Below are 8,824 nucleotides of genomic sequence, written 5' to 3' on the forward strand. Positions count from 1 at the left end.
AAGATGACAAAAAAAAAAAAGAAAAAGAAAAAGAAAAAACTTGTTAAGATCAAAACTGCAGCCGAACCTCAAAAAAGAGGCTTGGGATAAAGGAAGGGAGCGGGGGTTTACCTGGGGGCTTCCAAGGGGCTTCTGAAGCGGGTGAGGGTGGGGCTGTCCCCAGCCTGAGCTGGGGCAGGGCTGCCCCTCCGCCTCCCCTCCGAGGGCCCCTTTCATGTACCCCCCGACCAGGCCTTCGAGGCTGGACAGCAGCACTGACACATCGGACACCCATCAACTTCTCCAACTTGAAACTCATTTCTTTCCCTTTAAACTGAGGAAACTTGGAGTCCTTTCAAGACACAGAGAATGGCAGGGATTCCAGTATGCCTGAGTCCCAGCCTTCCCACCACACCTCCCCTGATGGGGGTGGAGGGGCTCTTCGGGCCCCCCTGGGAGAAAGTTAACTCTTCACCCAGGTGACAAAGGGCAGGCCTGGTGGGATGGTCTGTGGCCGGGGTCAGTTATCTGCCCCTCAGAACGTTCCTTCTTGTCCTCAGGCCCCTGAGGAACAGATGACCAGACAAGCCCCCAGCACAACTCTGACTTAGAGCAGGTAGTCTATGAGGATTTATGGAAAAACATTTCTCAAAAATAATTTTGTCCTGCCACACAGCAAAAGGGGAGCAGGGAAGGAAGAAAGCAGGCAGCAGCCTCAAGTCTCCCCAAGACTCAGCTCAGCCTTTCAGTGTCCTCTCAGCCCTGCCTGAGAGCCAGAGGGGTGGGCAGGGGTCTCTGTGGCCTCTGGCTTTGATGGCGGACAGGCTCGCTAAGACTTGCATGTCTGTCAGCGCGGAGAGGAGCTTCTGCAACACCCACTCAGGGCCAGGCCCCATGGAGCTGGCTGGAGGGGTCCCAGAGGACACAGGCAGAGTGGAGTTGGGGCCTCCGCTGTGTGTCTGGCTGTAGGAAAGCTGGGGTTCAGTGGCATAGGAGGGGCTGGGAAGGTGTGGCAGGATCCCCCACCTCAGGGCAAACTTGGCCACAAGCACAGGGACCTAGGCACCCACACTCACACAGACCACACGGGCTGGGGTCCTTCCCAGGCTCCTCCTCCTGCAAGCCGGTGACAGCCTGCACATTAAGGCACACCTCTGGGCCTCAGACTTCCCAGCTGGGGCGGGGACCAGGCCCTGGTCCTGCCTGCTGCACGCAAGGCTGTGAGGGTCACACAGGGCCAAGTCTGCCAAAGCGTGCCAGGCTTCCTGACCACAGACGATACGTACTCTGACAGGGCTGGAGGGACAGAGATGGGTAGAAAAGGAGAAACAGAACTGAAAGAACATCAGAGAAAGAAAAGGAGGGGGGAAGACAAAGAGAGACAGGGTTAGTGAGAAACAGTAAAACAGGCACACCCTGAAGCAGAGAGAGAGAGGAGCTGAGACCAATGTAGAAGACAAAGGGAGGGTGGGAGAGAGAGAGAGAGAGAGAGAGGGAGAGAGAACTCCAGCAAGAAATAAGGACAGAGACACACAGTAAACAAGAGACAGAGAGAGAAAACTGAGGTAAAGGCAGAGAAAGGGAGAGATACAGTCAGAGGGAGGCCCACAAAGACAGAACGACAGAGAGAGAGAGAGAGAGGCAGAGCTAGACAGAGATTAAAAAATGAGAGACATCTGAGAGAGAAGGAAATCTAAAGAGACAAAGGAAAACAGAGACAAAAAGACATGGACAGAATGAGCTAGAAATAAAAAAAAAAATGGAGAGAAAAAAAGGGATGAGACAGCTAGCCGCAGAGACCCAGAGAGAGACAGACAGACCAACTGGCAGGAGCAGAGAGAAGGATCCAGACGGCAGGCCTCCCACCCCCAGACACACACTCACGGAGACAAAGGCCCAGGAACACACAACACATGCATGTGCTCAGTGCCCGTCCGTCCAACCATCCGCATACCTGGTCAGGGCGTCCTGGCACAACCTCGCGCCTTCAGGAAGACAGTACTGGTCTGACAGGCCTTTGCTCAGCGAGGTTAGATGCAGAAGCAGCTGCAGGTAAGAGCCCAGGCCCTGGGGTCGGAATGCCCTCATGGAAAACTAGCTGTGAGCCTTGGTTTCCTCACCTTGAAATGGGAATTATAATACAACCCACTTCATGGGGTCACCATGAGCTTCCGGGTGACACTGAAAACCCCTCAACACTGGCCAGTCCCCTATGAACACAGCCTCCTTCCTCAGTGGCCTTTGGCTTCTGTCCCTCCCCATCAAGGCTTCCCTTTCTCCATCTCTTCTCCTCTTCACTAGGTTGCCTTCCAGCTCTGGGACCCCTCTGCCTACTCAAGCGGCACGTTAACACCCAGATTAGCAGCAGTCTCACGGGGACCTGGGCCCTCCCAGCAAGGGACTTTAAGACCTTATTCCCAGGAGAGATACTGGCCCAGGCCGTGACATGCTCCACAGTTCCAGCCTGTCAAAGTCCAAGGAAATAAATGCCAAGATTCATATTTCTTCCCTTTAAAAAAATTCCTACATTAACCGCCAGGAAGTGGGGGGTGAAGTGGGGCGGGGGACATGTGGAGCAGGTGGGTCTCACTAAAGCTGACAAGCTGCTTTTGCACAGGGATTTCGATGCTCCAGTTACTGGACAGTTGTCGACCTCAGGACTAAAACCTCCCTGGACCCACGGCCAAGGAAAGGGCCAAGAGGTCAGCCTGGCACAAGAGCATAGATTCAAAAAGGTAAGGTCAGTAGTGAGCGCCCTGCAGGAGGTCGCAGCTTAAATGTCACCCCCGCAGAGAGGCCATCCCTGCCCACTCTCCCCGAGGAGGCCCCATTCCCATCCTTCTCAGAATCGCACTGTTGGAAGTGCATACATTTAGTTACCTACTTGGTAAGTGGACAAGACTCTGACCAGACCGTGGCTGGGACTGCCCTCCGCTGTGTTCAGTCTTGATGCTCTGTGCCTGGCACGGCACAGGTACTCTTGTGATGCTCTTTGTAAGAAAATGTGAGTTACTTCCAGTTAACAAAGGAGCTGGGCTGGCAGCAGAGGTGGAGATGGGGTTCTGGGAAGGGAGAAGAATTTGGAAGCTGGGGAGGTAGGTTACTCCCCCCCCCCACCAAAAAAAAAGGGCTGGGGTCTCAGCCCTCTGTCACTGCCCATGCGGCCTGGGAAGTTCCCCTCCCCACCTTGTGCCTGTGTCTTCCCACCTGTAGAATAAGGGGGTGACACATAAGTAGCCGTGAGTCACTGGTCACGTTCTGGCAGCTCTGGGGTTGGAGGGACTGTCACAGGTACTATATAATTAAAAAGTAACATTGCGTTGACCCAACTAAAATGGACTTTCTTGTAGATCAGAAATGGCCGAAAATTGGCAATTCATATGGTTTGGCCTAAAAATAGTAAGAACCACAATAATAATAATAATAATAATCAAGTTGTACAGGGACCATGATAACAGAGTGGATCTGAGGCCCATGTAGGACAAATAAATCAGGGGTTGGGGGAAAGGATCCTCGAGTTCCCTGTTCCCACCTGGTACATTTCGAACCAGGCGTGTGTGACATTAAACAACTCCTCTCCCTCTAGGAGATGGTCTGCACACCCATCTTGGTCCAATGGGCTGTTCCCTGGTGACAAAGGGAGAAGTGCCTAGAAATTAGAAGAGAGGTCCAAATGTAAGGCAAAGCCACCTTTGTTAAAGGTGAACACCACTAACTCCACCTCAGGGGCAAGCAAAAATTTGGGGGTGCAGCTTAAAGAATTGAGAAACGTGTATTGTACAGGAGAAGAAAGTGAAGTCTCCACCAGCTACCCCAGGCCAGTGCTGCCAAACTCCAACTGTGCTTGCCAAACAGCACCAATTATTACGAAACACACACACACACACACACACACACACCACTAATAAATGAATAAAGAAAGAAAGGACAAATGTGAACAGACTTTTAATGGAAAGAGCACTGGTGTGACTTCGGGGAACTTATTAACCTCTCTGACCCCCGGTTCCCTTACCTGTGAAATAAGAATGAGACCATCCCTTTGGCAGGATTGCACAATACCTTCCAGCCAGAGACCACCAAGAACACACCTGTAGTCCAACAAAGCTGGATTTACTGACAGGTTGCAGTGGTGGAGAATACACATCCATGGGCTATATGTTAGGACAAGGACATTAGAAACATAATTCTCAGACTTTGACTTGTGTTAAGTGATTCTTCAGGCTTTTTCTCTGGGTCGGATGCTGTCCAGAAGCAGGAGTAATTCTATGAGTGGGCACCTTGATGATTCTTATCTAGAAGGCAGGGAGAACAAAGCAAAACTACAACTACAGTTGGTGAAGAAACAAGTTAGCCAGGATGGAGGATGTTTGGGCAGTTTGTGATTTGGACAAAGTTCACATTCTGTCTGTGTTCAGACACAATTGTGGAGCGGCCTTATCTTTGAGTGCTTTGTGGTGTTGCATGATGTTGGTGTTCTGTGGAACTGTTTATGGCCAACGGACCCAGCTGACCATCAGGCGGCTCTTTTCTTAGGCTAACGTGCGGTGCCCATACTCAGGAAACCTGAGGCGTGGTTTCAGCTCCACTGGAGCAGTAACGATCTGGAGGTTGACGCATTATGCGGCGCAGACTGCCTATAGCACAGAGGCTCAAAGGAGGAGGACGCAGGTGTTCACTGGGACACTTCGAGCCACAGTTAGGGCTTGAGCTAGGTTTTTAAGGATGGGTAGAAGATGCAGGGGGGAGGAGGGATGACTCCAAAAGTCAGAGAGCAGGGGCTGGATTAGTCCAGTGTGGTACCCAGAGATAGGAGCACCCCTCCCCCATAGTCATCTCCCCTGTAGTCATCTGGGATCAACCCCTCCCCTGCCTCAGACCACAGAATCTGCTACACCTGGCTCTGGGAGGAGCACATGACCTGTACTGGCCAATCAGCACATCATATCTGGTGGCCACATGACTGTTTGGGGAAGGCTTTGTGAAGGAGCTGGTCCAATCAGAGAACATCTCAGAGCTTTGCTGGGGATATGGAGCCAGCCCTCTGTCCTTTTCTGTTTGGGAGCCAGAGCTGCTGGTGGTTATTCAGTGAACTTGAGGGGAACACTTGCAAAAGCCAGGCTCCAGCCCAGGGCAGAGGTCTGAAAAGAGCAAAGGAAGAGAAAGAAGCAGAGCCTCTGTGGCCATCTGACCCCTGTGTTGAGCTGCTTCTGAAGTGACTGGCTGAGAGTCAGGAAGAGTAATGGTTCCCTTTCCCCTGGGCCACTCATCCCCCTTCAGCCCTATCCCAGCACCCTCTATGCCATTAACCTTCCAGTGGCTGGTGCCTAATCCTGTAGGAGGCCTTTGGTGGCTACTTCCCCCCTCCAGCCCCACTGGACCGACCCAGTAGAACTTTAGGTGCCGAACGGACGGGGCAAGAACCCAAGGCAAGGAAGCTGGTACTCTGGGGACTGACCATGCAGGCGCCGCACCCCACGAGCCTCCCTCTGCCTGCCCAGGACCCACTGGAATGGAAGTGCCAGGAGGGTGGGGCTTCTTGACCGTTTGGCTCCTAGACCCATCCCAGCACTTGGGGCAGGGTCTGACAAAGAGCAGATGCTCCATATAGATGTGCTTCATGAATGAAGGAATGACCCTCCCCTCTGGTGGGAAGGGGGCTGTTTAGTAAGATCAAGAGACAGAAATGTTGTTAGCATAGCTGCACACCAGAGTTTTCCCATGAGAGGCCATCACAAGGTTTGTTTTGCATGTAGAAGACTCTGTGAAGAACTTGAAGTTGCTAAAGCAAAGAGCTCCAAAGCAAATGCCTTCCAGGTAGTGGAAGGGGGCGGGGGGGGGGGGGGGGCAGGTGTTCACCGAGAAGGATGGGTGGGGACTATGAGCAAACACAAAAGGCCTATCGCACTTATGGGCATTCAGACCACAAAAGCTCACCACCACTTATGCACACCAGAGAGAGGCCACCTGAAGGCCACATATAGCTCAGGGCCTCCAGTGTGTGGTTCTTGAATCCTGTCTACATCGAAGCCTACAGGGAGGCCTTCTGGGATGATAGTGCCTTTCAAGTGCAAGCCAACCTTTCCAGTGACATCGTGCTCTGTCCATATTCCCTAAAACCCCCTCCACCTTCCTTTTTTATGTTTTTTTTTTAATTTTTTTAAAGTTTATTTATTTATTTTGGGAGAGACAGCAAGCAGGGTAGGGGCGGACAGAGAGAATCCCAAGCAGGGATCCCCAGTGCAGGGCTCAAACCCACAAACTGCGAGATCATGACCTGAGCCGAAATCAAGAGTCAGATGCTTAACTGACTGAGCCACCCAGGCGCCCCCATGTTTATTTGTTTTTGAGAGAGTGTAAGTGGGGAAGGAACAGAGAAAGGGAGACAGAGGATCCAAAGCGGGCTCTGTACTGACAGCAGTGAGCCCGATGTGGGGCTTGAACTCATGAACTGTGAGATCATAGCCGAACTCAGACACTCAACACACTGAGCCACCCAGGTGCCCCCAAACCCTCCATCTTCTGACAAAGGACAGTCCCCTCTTTACTCCTCTTGGCGCCTTCCGCGCCTCAGCTGGGTCCTTGGGGCATCTGGTAACATTGTGTCCATGAGACCTGCTTCCAGGTCCACACAAGTGCACTAACTCTTGGGACCGACTGTGCACATACATGTACAGGTATGAGTATCCAGGCACCTGCCCCTAAACACATGCAAAGGGACTCCTGGGCACCTGCTACTCTATTCAGAGATCCCCTACTCCAGGAAGTCCTTCCTGACTGACCACTGCCCGTCATCCTGCAGGCCAAGTCTGCCCTCCCTTCTCCAGACCAGCATCCCACCTGCTCTGACTTGTGGCATCCCCTCCTCTTACGGCAGTTACCCTGGAGGGAGGAATTGCATACGACAACATAAGCATAGGCCCTGGGTTCAAATCGCAGCAGTGCTACGGCCCGGCTGCGTGACCTGACTTGAGCACGTTTGCAAACCTCTGTGTCCTCAGTTTCCCCATGTGTGAACTGGCGGTGATCATCATGTCTATGTTGCCAGTCTGGTGAAAATAACCTGCAGGGGAGCTTCCACAGCGTGTTCGGAACTTGGTGGTATGTATGAGTGTTTGCCATTCTTGCTGTACCAGCTCCAGCTGGCCAAGGTGAGACTGAGTAAAGACATGGAATACTCCTTGTGTTCTTTTCGGAGAGATGCTCCAGCTGTGGGGCAAGACAGCCACCTCCCAAGTGTGCTGGCCCGGCCAGCCAGGCTCCTCCAGACTCAGTATTGACCCGCCTGTCCTGGGGCATGTGACCTCTTCTCTGATCAGCGCGTGTGGTGGGGATGGGCAGGCCCCACAGGCCAGATTGATTTTGAAAACTTGTCTCTTACACAGGAAAAGGTCATGTTTGCAGGTGGGCATCCCAAGGCCTCTTTCCAGCGGGGTGCCCTGGCCGAGCAACAGGACTTCCATTAGCATTAACGGGGGGCTTTCCGCAGAGGACTCTGAAGGCCGGACCAAGTGTATGTCAATGTGGAATCACTCCAGAGGAAGTTGCCCAGAGAGCCGGTCTCCAGGACAGGCAGGACCATGGGGGCAGACCCAGCCTGTCGTGCCTGAGCTTGCCAAGAGAAAGTGGGGCTCTGATGGGGGAGGGGGGGTCTCAGGCAGCAGCAGGGGCCACAAAAGAGCTGGAGCAAAAGGCCCTCCATCGTCCCATTCTCAGGAAGGGCTGCATCTGGCTGACTGGTGGACCCTGTCAGGTGTCAGAAAAAGAGGTCCCCCCCCTCCTTGGAGCGGAACGTAGTTCCTGCCCCTCTCCGCCAGCCTCTCTCTCACTGGGGCAGGCCTGGGAGAGGAGTCCCTGAAGACAGGTATTTGGACTGGCTCTCCATGCCCCTTAGGCTCTTGCATCAGAACCGGAGGACCCCCTGGCCCTGCCCAGACCCTCACCCCTGAGCACCTCAGGGCCCCTTCCGGCTGTCCACTGGGGCTGGGATCCATGATTCAAACTCATGCCCAGTTGAAACCCCACAGATAACTGAATCCAAAGCTGCCAACCAGTTGCTCACAGGCTGGATCTGGCCTGTTTTGTTTGGTGTGAGCAGGGCTTTAAAAAATATTTTCACATCAGCTTCCAACACTTCAAAGTTGGAAGATTTCACATTTTAAAAGACCAAGATTTTAGCTTTGCTCGAAACACTAGACGCTCTGGCTGCTCCAGGTCTGCCTTGCCATGTCACCGGCTGGCTGCCTGCTGTAGACCTGCCTTATCTTCCACAGATCTCACCACTCCCTGTGACCTCAGTGATACCGACCTAGTGTCACTTGCATTTGCCATCACACTTGTGCCTGGCTCACCTCTCCTGTGATCATTGCCTGGAGCCACGGGCCGCAGGCACTGAAAGTCATGAGCCCTGTTTGTTTCAGTGACTGAGATCTAGAAAGGCCAACCCATTCCTGTCTCAGAGGCTTTGCATGTGCTGTTCCTTCCATCTAGAATGTTCTTCTCCAGGATGGCCACACAGTCACACTCATTTTCGTTCAGATCTCTGCTCCAATGTCAGAGAAGCCATTGCTGTCCACTCCCATCTCTCCCTGTGCCATGCCTGGCTTTGTCCTTCTTCATAGCTCTGCTCCCTCCACACATGTAACACATCCACCTGTACATTTGCCCTTTGTTTCCACTCAATCCACCAATAGAGGGTCAGTTCCATGAGAACAGTAGCTTTGTATTTTATTCATTATCTTGTCCTCAGCCCCTGGATAGGACTTGGCATCTGATGGGGCTCAATAAATATTTTTAAATGAATGAAAAGCAAAAAATGGTAGAGTGCAAGACAAGACTGCAAAAAGCT

The sequence above is a fragment of the Panthera uncia genome, assembly GCF_023721935.1.
Source record: "Panthera uncia isolate 11264 chromosome E2 unlocalized genomic scaffold, Puncia_PCG_1.0 HiC_scaffold_19, whole genome shotgun sequence".
Classification (NCBI taxonomy): Eukaryota; Metazoa; Chordata; class Mammalia; order Carnivora; family Felidae; genus Panthera; species Panthera uncia.